This window comes from Lactuca saligna, chromosome 8 (genome assembly GCF_052625555.1).
Source record: "Lactuca saligna cultivar CGN05327 chromosome 8, ASM5262555v1, whole genome shotgun sequence".
In the NCBI taxonomy this organism is placed as follows: domain Eukaryota; kingdom Viridiplantae; phylum Streptophyta; class Magnoliopsida; order Asterales; family Asteraceae; genus Lactuca; species Lactuca saligna.
The window spans coordinates 138,334,067-138,346,300 of NC_136424.1; the positions used below are offsets into that span (position 1 = coordinate 138,334,067).

Genomic DNA, 12,234 nt, shown 5'->3' on the forward strand with positions numbered 1-12,234 from the left:
CACGCTACCAAATATCTCATATAAGCAATCTCCCTAGACTAAGGCATCACAAAACAGGCAATTCTAGTCGTATCATGTATACCTAGTCTTCTAGCATGCATAACAATTCATAATTCAGTGCATAACATAACATTGTAAGGTATTCTGGGGATCTTTACCGTTCGGGCGCTGGCTGATCGTACACACTGCTCCATTCTTGTTTTACCGCCCTACCATTTATGAAATGTTGTGTCCTTATTATTTTAAAAAGGTTTTTCCTCAAATCCACGGTCTGAGTTCAGTTGCACCCGAAAGTACACCCGAATCCCTCAAACCAAGGCTCTGATACCAATTGTAACAGCTCAAATTTTCAAATAAATTTTTCATTTAAAATAAAACATCATTATTCGACAAAAGAGTTTATTCCAAGTTTATTGCAAAATATAAATAACGAATCCTCAAGATCTTCAACAATGGCAGTGTGTACGTGTCACGCCGGCGCCTTCCCACGGTCATCACTAGTACCTGAAAAACATAAACACAACTAGTAAGCATAAATGCTTAGTGAGTTCCCCAGTATACGACTTACCCACATACGCCTTCCGGCCCGGACCTTTCGGTCCACATAACATTGCCTTCCGGCCCGTAACATAATCGCCTTCCGGCCCATAGTATTTTGCCTTCCGGCCCATAATAGTAATAAACATAACACATATAACATATCACACATAACACATAAATCATACATCATACCGTTCTTTCTATCACATAAAGTCTCGCCTTCCGGCCCGTATAAGCATACATCACATATGAAGCATCTACCTCTCTAAACATAGCATAAATATAACACATACGACCTTCCGGCCACGCAGTCAAACCCTTCCGGGTGCAGTATAGTGAGAAGACTCACCTCGTAATATGCAAGCTATAAACCCTTCGAGCCCCTCGCACTTGATCTGCTAATCTGCAGGCTCCCTATAATACCACATACCTTTATTAATGATCTTATCAAACAAGACAACTGACCCTACTAAATTACATACAAGTCAACGGTCAACTTGACCGGACTCGTCGAGTGAAAAGGCAACTCGGTGAGTCTAGACACCCCGACTCCACTCGCCGAGTCTAAAGAACGACTCGACGAGTTCCAGTAGATCTTCAAGCTACTCGCCGACTCTGAAGAACAACTCGGCGAGTCCTAGTGAATCTTCAAGATACTCGCCGAGTCTGATCATTGGACTCGGCGAGTCCTCGCCATGCAGTCAATCAACTGCCTCCTGTAACTCGCATGATTCCGTAATATATAGATATGGGACTTCCTGGACCTTCACATATACTATTACAGGGGTTTAAACACTTGTAACAACACTATAATCTATCAAATCCTTAAATGGGTTTCCTAAACCCTAGATTCGTATACAACGCCAAAACTACAGAAAATGATCCGAGGATTACCTGGAAAACGTGTTCCCTGAGTCCCCAACCTTCAGAGCTCGATCCCCTTGAACCTCCTTTGATCACCACCTTGCCTCTCCTTGCCTAACAACCTCTTCAAGCTTCCACTAGCCTTCACCCTTGTTCCAGATGCCCACAGACTTTTTGGTTATCTTCAATCGGCCAAAAGACGAGACATGACGGCCCTAAAGGCATTATATACGATCCAGAATCAAAACGGCTAGGGTTTCAGCTGAACAGCGTCGACTCGCCGAGTCCCTAATGAACTCGCCGAGTCCAGTCGCGAATCTGTGTCCAAGACCGTGGTCCTACTCGGCGAGTCAGGCACCAACTCGCCGAGTCCCCTCCTAAATATGCCCCAAAAATAATTTAAAGAAATACCTGAAATTCCGGGCTGTTACATGTCATATGATAGTTTTCTGACAAAGATCATAAATTCGGTTTTTGGTCTCATTTTCTGGTATAGACGAAATCATCATCAAAGCATTCTAAATTCTTGTCTCTCTGAGTCTTATCCGATTAAAGAATATTGGGACTACTACCCAAATGCTTTAATCTGAAAGTGTTTTACACAATTCTAAGAATTCCAAGCCTTACTATACCCTAATTTGTAACAATACCTGAAGATCCCTAGCCTACCACTAGTATGTTGTTTTAACATAAACATAATATCAATAATAGTGTGGGTAACTTGCGGCATACTTGTTGGATTAGGTATCTAAGCCCATAACTATAATTGTTATGTACTTGACCTGATTGTTGCATGGTCCTTTTGCGTTGTCTTCACCATAGCAATATGATAGGATAAGTTTTGGAGGTTAATTAATGATTTATTAATATATTATAAGAATAATATATTAATTGAGAAATAATATTATTTAATTAGTATTGATTAGAAATAAATTTGGAAATACTTTAGTGATTAAAAGAAAATGATTAAAAGAACGAGGACTGCTTATGTAAATCAGTAATAGTTGTAGTTTAGGATAATGGATCTTATTGGTATAGGATGGACGAAAATCTATGGGGAGCCCATAGAGGTTTCGTCCAAGGCTTGCTATATGGGGGTCCATATGTTGCTTAGGGCCTAAGCAAGGGAAATTAGGGTTTCCTGCTAGAAAACCTTAGCAGCTCAGCTATATAAGGAACTCTTAGGTTACAGTTTTCAGTTATGCATTCTTAGAGAACCCTTTGGCTAAAAATTGTGAAGCTCCATAACCTTTCTCCTTCTTCCTCACTGCTAGTGGTGTTTTTGACTCCATTAGAGGTTCAAGAATTGAGGCACTAAGCTCTTGAAGGTCAAGATCAAGCAATCAACAAGAAATGTATTCTTCCAACTCTTGATTATTCATTGAACCCGAAAATATGTATGCTAGATTAGGGTTTTGCTTTGGAAAATTATTATGCATGTATAACTTGAGAAAAACCTAGATCCAAAGCAATTAGGGTTCCATGTGCACCATGAATATTGTAATGCTCATAACCCATTAATACTTTCTTGCTTCGGCTGATTGTACACATCACATCCTTCCTTATTTACTTTTGAAAACAATTTTGAAAATCAGTTTAAATCTTTTGTAGTTCCGTAGCTTGAGTCTGGATTCACATAAATGTTCATCCAATTCTCTAAAACCAAGGCTCCGATACCAGCTTGTAAGACTCCAAAAATCACAAAAAATTTAAAATTTTCATAACCAACCACGAATCAATATTGTTTAAAAAAAATTCATTGTTTCAAAAAAAATATTTCAAATCAGAGTTTTCCCAAGACCCGGTGACATAAAACAGGAAGTTGTGTACGATCACGCCTCTGCCTTCCCACGGTCCTTAGAAGTACCTGAAACGATAAACTAAAACTGTAACCAAAAGCTTAGTGAGTTCCCCCAAAGTATCAACACACCACATAACAAACAAGCATACAAATATGAGCAAGCAGCCTAACTGGACCGCCTCTTAGGGCCTACAACCTATCTGAACCTATCTACGAGCCTTCGACATGATTGGACCGCCTCGCAAGGCCTACAACCTATTCAGACCGCTCCATAGGTTGTTGGCCTGAATGGGCCGCCTCACAGGGCCTACAACCTATTTGGTGGTCCCAAGTGTCTTATCCTATAGTGCAAAACAGAACCGCCTAACCCAACACAACATGTTGACATATCTAACAAATAAACATAAATAGTGAGCTAGCAATTAAAGATAATCATACAAATCTACTGAATAGCTACAAACTATCATATCATTATCCTGACCAACATAAATAATCTAATGGGCGTACATTGGTGCCTACGACCCATGGGTACAGTGAGGAAAATTCAACTCTCAGTCTGAATGCAAGCTGAATAAATCTCAGTCCCCAGAATTGGCTCAACGATCACCTAACCAAAACCAAGGATGTAATTTCAATTAATCATCTCAAAATACCTAAAATAACCTTAGCTCAACTTGGTCAAAACTCTGGTAAAATATCAAGGTCAACGAGTCAACTCGGTCCACTCAGCTAAGTACATGGGGCGTACTCAACTCCTATGCTGAGCATAATTAAGCTTTGACTGGAGTCGGACGGTTGACCCCATATGTGTGGCATACTCTGGGTTACGCACGACCTATGCACAAAATCCTTTTTCATCAATAAGAGCTTAATGCATTAAGCTTTCACGTCCAAATTTCAGATCCATTGCCAAAATACCACTAAGAGTCATAAAGTTTCCAACTTTATGACTTTGCATGCCTATTAGTGGATAATAAATAAAATCCCAACTTCTTAACACCTTAAGACCTTTTAGAGCATGCGTTGGGAAGAACTAAGCATCAAGACCACATTTTTATGACTCAAGACCCCTCATTGGGTCTGAAAGGACGAGTTATTTGATTAAGAGCATGCCATGCTTAAGAATCATCATAGTTTGGACCAAAAATGCCCTAAATGAATAATTGGCTAGATCTATAAGATAAATGATCAAGCATGGAGCTTTTACCTCCCGGGGGTTTCTAGCAAGGAGAGAATCCCAGATCCAAGTTGCTTTCAAGCTCCAAAGTCTTCCTACCACCTTCTTCTTCTTCTTCTTCAAGAATACCACCAAAACACAAAAATAAGCTCATGAAGGACATATATGACATTTTCGTGTTAAAGAAGGGCATATATGATATTTAAAAAATTTATGAAGGATAAATATGATATTTAGACATTAATTTGGACAAATATGATTTTTTGATGTTTAATAATGACATATATGAAATGGTAACTAAAATGTAAATATTTAAATATTAGTATGGCGTAATTTATTATTAAATGTAAGCTCTAAAATAGAAAACAACTATAAAATGATTAAAATAATGACCTTTATAAACTGGTTGAAAAGTTTTCCCAGAAAAAACTCTTGTCTCCATTTATATATAGTTTTAAAAAACTTTTAGAAATACCGAATAAACTACCATTAAAGATGTCCTAAGCAAGTTACTGTCTAATTATTCAAAATAATATATATATATATATATATATATATATATATATATATATATATATATATATATATATATATATATATATATATATATATATATATCAAGGTTGTAAAAAATGCTAGACGTTTGCTAGTCGGTGGACTGGGGTTAAGGGATTAATCGATTGGGCGGGGATTAATCAGGGGATTAATCGGAAAAGAATTACTTAACAGTGAAAGTCAAGGAAAGAAGGCTCATCCAATATGAGTGTTTATTTTTAACTTAATGCACAAAGATTGACTTTATAGAAAAGGTCTAATTTAATTCCTAGCATTTTACAAATTTCTTTTCGTTTATTTTTTCCTTCAATCCTTCCATATGCATTGTTTGAGGATTCAGTTGAAATTTTAATTTAATTTTATTTTTTTGAAGAGATAAAGTTTTCAAATTAAAAAGGTTAGCAAAACCCTAAAAAAATTAGAATGGAATGGTCAATTTGTCCACTAAAAAAATTTACAAATATATCTCATTTAACTAATAACTAATAGGAATATATTTAATATAACTTATAGGACTGATCTTTTGTCATTTTATTCTACGCATGACTCCATTTTTGCTAGGAAATATACACCACATGATCACACCACTTAAAAGGAAAAAAGAATAAAGAAAAGTTGTTTGTTTCTTTTTCTTAGCCGACGTTGGAAAATGTTGAGAGGGTAAAATGGCTTAACATCACATGAAAGCAAAACAATTTTCACATATTATAACGTATGTTAAGGGACGTCAAGTAAGCATAACGTAATTGACGTTCAAACCATACCGCATAACCTAAATGATATTTGGTGCCTTTGCCACTTGTAATTGATGTTCACAAACGATTTAAGTAGTTAACTCGATGAATATCGTAAATGAAACAATTATTTTGCGTAATTTACATAATTCATGTCCTAAATGAAAGAAACGTTTTTCGTAATTACGCAATGGATATCCTAAAGAACATATTACTGAAATGGTCCTTATGGTTTACAAAAAATTCATGATTGGTCCCTATGTTATTATTTGCACTCGGACGGACCCTAGGGTTTGGTTTTATTGCGTTTTCATCTCTCATAGAGATGAAAAGACCATATTGTCCTTTGTATTTATCTTCTTTTTTTAGCTTTTTATGATTAATTTATTATTAATGAATATAAATGATTAAATAAACTTAAAATGGAACCATGGTGTTTTCAGATCAGTGGTGTCTTGTAATTTCATGTCGCCTCTTGGTGATTTCCGGTGGCGTCTGACATTTGGTGTTTTCCGGTAGTGTTTGGTGTTTTCGAGTGACTTCTAGTGTTTTAATACATGGAGTTTATATATGATTTTTTTCTTCTTCAATTCAAACTTTATTCGACTAGGCTGCCACTTGGTTTCAAAATATTTTTTTTCTTCATAATTCTAATTAATATGTATATAATATTATAAGTTTTTCTTTTTAAGTTACAAAAAGTTGATTAAACTAGAAGGGTGCATGTAGAAAAAACTTCATGTGACATCCATACCTTCATCGAAATATTTACAAAAAGATTGATATTTAGGCATTCCAAATTTACAACCATAAATCACATGTGCAACTTGAAGGGTATAAAAGCCATACAAGCTATCTTCATGTAACTCATTTTGTCATTTTACTAATCATCATGTATCTGGAAAAAAACATGGAAATTGGAGCAGACTATATCGTAATGGAATGTAAAATACACAAGAAATAAGTCAATAAGTCAATCGACTACCACTTTAACACTTGTATTCCCTTAAAGTGTCGAGCCTCCCAAATTCCATGAATATATCTAATAATTGCTCTAGGTTTTTTTATGCACTCTACTAAGTTTGCAGCATTAAGAAAATAGACTTCTTTAAATTCTAATAGAAATTGCATTCAAATTAAGAGGACAAAGAAGCAAAGGTTTCATGTGATTATGTATATTTACAAACAATATAAACATAAAGAGTGGGTGCCAAATGCATATGGTTTATGAGTAAAGCAAAATCACTAGTATATGGATGTTGAAAAGATAAAACCTATGTTGTTTGTTTTTTTATAGGAGTGACTTGCATAAGCACAAACATTAATGCATGAAATTAGGGCTGAAAAAGGTGAAGTGCTTACATTAAGATAACATTAACCCAATTTGACATATATTGCCCCACCTTCATCCCTTGTGAAATCGGGATCTCAAGGTGTAATATCATCAAATGCAGGTTCAGTTACAATTTCAATTTCTATACAAAAAAAATAAAAATATGAACTTTAATACAATTTCAAAAAAGAAAGACTGAAAAGAAAAACATGCAAAAACAACATATTCTAAATGAAACAAACAATTTTGGTAATTTAATCGACACATATCATGAATGATATAAATGATTTTCATAATTTACATAATTACATATCCTAAATGAAACAAACAATTTTTGTAATTTACTCGATGCATATCTTAAATGAAACAAATGATTTTTGTAATTTACTCGATGCATATCCTAAATGAAACAACAATTTTCGTAATTTACATAATGCATATCCTAAATGAATCAAACGATTTTATAATGTACATAATCTATATCCTAAATGAAACAAACGGTTTTTGTATTTTACTCTATGCATATCCTAAATGAAACAAACAATTTTCTTAATGTACATAATGCATATCCTCAACGAAACAAACGATTTTTGTAATTTACATAATGGATATCCTAAATGAAACAGACAATTTCTGTAATCGACATAACGAGTATCCTAAATGACACAATCGGTTTTCATAATTTACTCGCTACATATCCTAAATGCAAAGTTATGAAAATCGTTCGACGATAGCTGATGGTTTACCGTAAACGATTAATTGAAGTAGGTGGGGATTAGTCGGAGGAGATTAATTGGGAACCCTAAATTATTTAAAAAATTAATATATCCTAAAAAAAATAAGTATTTGAAAATTTAAAATTTTTAAAATTTGAAAATTTGAATATTTTAGAATAATATTTTAAAATTTGAAAACTTAAAAATATGAAATTTTAATATTTTAAAGTAATGTTTGAAAATTAAAAATTTGGAATTTTTTAAATATTTCCCACCTATTACCGCTAAAGAGTGCCAATGACTGCCGAGCCCGATTTTGACTAATTTCCGCCAAGCACCCTAATCATAATCGGTTCAAGGTCGCCTAGCGATTAATCACACACCAAGCGAATGGTCCGTGTGGTTTAAGGTGATTTGTGTGATTGGTCCCTAAATTTTTTTTTCACTCGTACCGTCCCTACAACTTTATTTTCGTGCGTATATTTTATCTTTATTAACTTAAATTGACCACTTTACCCTTATAATTTTATTTTTAAAATTATTTTTTATTTAATTTTTGTTTAGAAAATTATTTAATAAAAAATCCATGTGGGCCCACCACCAAAACCTACTCCCTTTAGACTACCTTCATTGGCAACCAACCCAAGCCAAATATTTATTAAAATTCTCTTTATGTATATATATATATATATATATATATATATATATATATATATATATATATATATATATATATATATATATATATATATGGTTTTTAGAATCTTATGGTTATACTTAGCATATTCACTCTTTCTAAATTGTAATTTCTTTTGCATGATTTTGTGATGTTACTTTTATATTCTTTTTCTTCAGAAGCAAGGATTGATTTAGGGAAGGATACAATTGACAAAGAGGTTGTAGAAAAGGTAAGTTTCATAAAGATTGATATGTTGTTGTAGACGTGCATCGAATTGGCGTCTAACTTTCGATCTTGTGCTACTTTTTTGAGCAAGTTTGGAACAGAATAACTCCTGGTTTGGCATCTGAGTTTGACTCACATCATACAGTCCCAGTCATTGCAGTACACCCTTTGTTGATTATAAACGGTGAAATGACCAATCTACCCACTCTTCTTGATCCAATATATATATATATATATATATATATATATATATATATATATATATATATATATTATGGTAAAAGTATCAGGTGAAGTCGATCCCCGTTGCCCACTAGAATGACTTGATGCTACCATATCAACAACACAAAAGGCTTTCGACGCCCATTCTTTGACTCATTTCAAGGTATTGGCTTTTGACTTTTGGGTCTTGACAAATGTTTCTTGATTTTTCTAAATGGGCAAATTGCACGGAATAACAATGTACTTTACTAACAAAGAATATTAGTATGTTGATATTATATGTAAAAAATTGAATAGATATTCTATATTGATAAACAACAGTAAAGTATAATGTTATATGATGTAATATTGTGTTGTATATGATGTGATTCCATGTCTTATTACAAATGAAATTTAGGTGATAGTCGAACCAGGAATTGAACATGAAGTGACGTTATCAATGCTTAAAGAAGCGAGTGATTGGTTTAGACAAGTTTCTCAAACCGTAGAAATTTCTCATGCATGTGTATTTATGATAATGTTAGGCCCTATTTTTAAGCTCTGCTGAATATTGTTCTATATCTAAACAACATGTGTATAAATAAAGCTTTGGCATTGTTATTTGTATTAAACACATGAAAAGACCTTCCGGTAAATAAAACTTATTCGAAATTTGATTATGTATTTTTTTATTATAAAGAGGAGGGTCAAATTTAACTATGTGTCTCAAGATTTGTGTTGTAAATTTGAAAGACATAGTTGTTGGTTATTTGGAAGTGGCAAGCATTTTAAAAACTATACTCATATAACTTAACTGTGATTTGTCATTTCGAAGTTATATCCTTATAAATGTGATTTATCATTCTTTAAATCATGGCTTTGTACATTCTTAATAATCACATAAGACAATACTTTATATTGTTGAAAGCCGAAAGGAGTAGTTAAAAAACTAAGCATAAAGCGGAAGTTACTTGGCATAGTGGTATAATTTTTTCACAAGTGTAGTTTTTTAAGTAACCACCATGTAAATAGAGTACACAACGACCCGTTAGGTTGGACAGAATGGTCACATAAAGATAACAATTCCCATGGTTTTGGGATAAAATCATAAGAGAGATAATGTGATGTTGTTGTGTGTAGAGGGATGCACGAATGGAAATATGGGCATTCTCTCATCATTGATTCTATAGTAACCATATAGTTGAACTCATCGGAGTTGAGCATAGTGTGTTCAAATTTGAAATAAACTTTGTTAATAATCCGATTTCAAAAGATTCCCCAAACACTCGACTAATCTAGAATTTGTATTTTTTGTATGTTGAGAAACATTTTTTTTATAAATTTTTTATTTTTTAATAAATATATATATATATATATATATTTATTTATTTATTTATTTATTTATTTATTTAAGTAAATACATAAAATATTAATGAATATATTTTATAAAGTTATATGACTAACAAGTAATTGTGAAAACATTCATAATAATAATGAATATATTTTCTTAAAATTAACTAATTTTCCTTAATTAACTCAAATATTGTAAAAAGTCCTATATCACATAATGTATTATATTTTCAAAAATTGTATTAGTTGAAATTAATATCTATTTAAATAAAAATCTTATATATATATATATATATATATATATATATATATATATATATATGTATATATATATATATGGTTCTTAGAATCTTACAGCTATAGTTAGCACATTCACTTTTTCTAAATTGTAATTTTTTTGCATGATTATGTGATGTTAGTTTTATATTCTTTTTCTTCAGAAGCAAGGATTGATTTAGGGAAGTATACCATTGACAAGGAGGTTTTAGAAAACGTAAGTTTCATAAAGATTGATAAAATGTGTTGCAAATGTGAATCGAATTGGAATCTAACTTTCGATGTTGTGCTACTTTTATGACCAGGTTTGGAACAGAATAGCTCCTAGTTTAGCATTTGAGTTTGACTCACATCATACAGTCCCAGTCGTTGCAGTACGCCCTTTGTTGATTATAAACGGTTAAATGACCAATCTACCTACTCTTCTTGATCCTATATATATATATATATATATATATATATATATATATATATATATATATATATATATATATATTCTAATGAAATAATAACGTGGATAAAACTATTAGGTCAAGACGATCCCCGTTGCCTACTAGAAGGTCTTGATGCTACCATATCAACAACAGAAAAGGTTTTCAACACCCATTCTTTGACTCATTTCAAGGTATTGACTTTCAACTTTTGAGTTTTGAGTTTTGGGTCTTGACCAATGTTTCTTGATTTTTCTAAATGGGCAAATTGCACAGAATAACAACGTACTTTACTAACAAAGAATACTTGTATGTTGATATTATAGGTAAAAAATAGAGTAGATTGTCTATATTGGTAAACAACAGTAAAGTATAATGTTATATGATGTAATATTGTTTTGTATATGATGTAATTATGTGTTTTATTACAAATGAAATTTAGGTGATAGTCAAACCAGGAATTGGACATGAAGTGACGTTATCAATGCTTAAAGAAGCGAGTGATTGGTTTGACATGTTTCTCAAGCCGTAGAAATTTCTCATGCATTTGTATGTATGATATCGTTAGGCCCTGTTTTTAAGCTCTGCTGAATATTGCTCTATATCTAAACAACATGTGTATATCACATAAATAAAGCATTTGCATTGTTATTTGTATTAGACAGATGAAAAAACCTTCCAATAAATAAAACTTATTCCAAATTTGATTATGTATTTTTTTTTATTATAAATGTGAGGGTCAAATGAAACTATGTGTCTCAAGATTTGTGTTGTAAATTTGAAAGACATAGTTGCTGGTTATTTGGAAGTGGCAAACATTTTATAAACTATACTCATAATGTATCATATTTTCAAAAATTGTATTAGTTGAAATTAATATTTATTTAAATAAAAATCTTATAAGATAATATGATAATAATATTATTAATATTTGATATTTGTGTATTTAGAAGTTTAAAGATAATTTTTTAACGATATAAAATTTCAATAATATGTATTAAGTTGAATAGACTAAATTATCACAAAATTCTAAAATTTAAACATTTAAATATAAGTAGAGTGTAAGTTATTATTAAATGTAAGGTTTAAAATAGAAAACATCTATAAATGATTAAAATGTTGAAGTTTAGTAAATGCTTGGAGTGTATTTAAAAAAAAAAAAAAAAAAAAAAAAAAAAAAAAAAAAACCTCTTTATCTCTACTTATATAAAGTTTTTTTTAAATAATAACAAAAAAATTATAAAAAAAAATTACCATTAAAAATTCCATAGAAGTAATTGTCCAAATATTCAAAATAATATATATATATATATATATATATATATATATATATATATATATATATATAATAT

The 12,234-nt window shown here is 31.6% G+C and overlaps 1 long non-coding RNA gene across 1 annotated transcript; it reads left to right on the plus strand.

Annotated features, from left to right (window-relative positions):
- Positions 1-8,510: 8,510 nt before the first annotated feature.
- Positions 8,511-9,452, plus strand: LOC145008938 (uncharacterized). The gene is made up of 3 exons (XR_013663693.1): positions 8,511-8,808; positions 8,915-9,009; positions 9,244-9,452. It is a non-coding gene; the product is annotated as an uncharacterized LOC145008938 (long non-coding RNA).
- Positions 9,453-12,234: the final 2,782 nt, after the last annotated feature.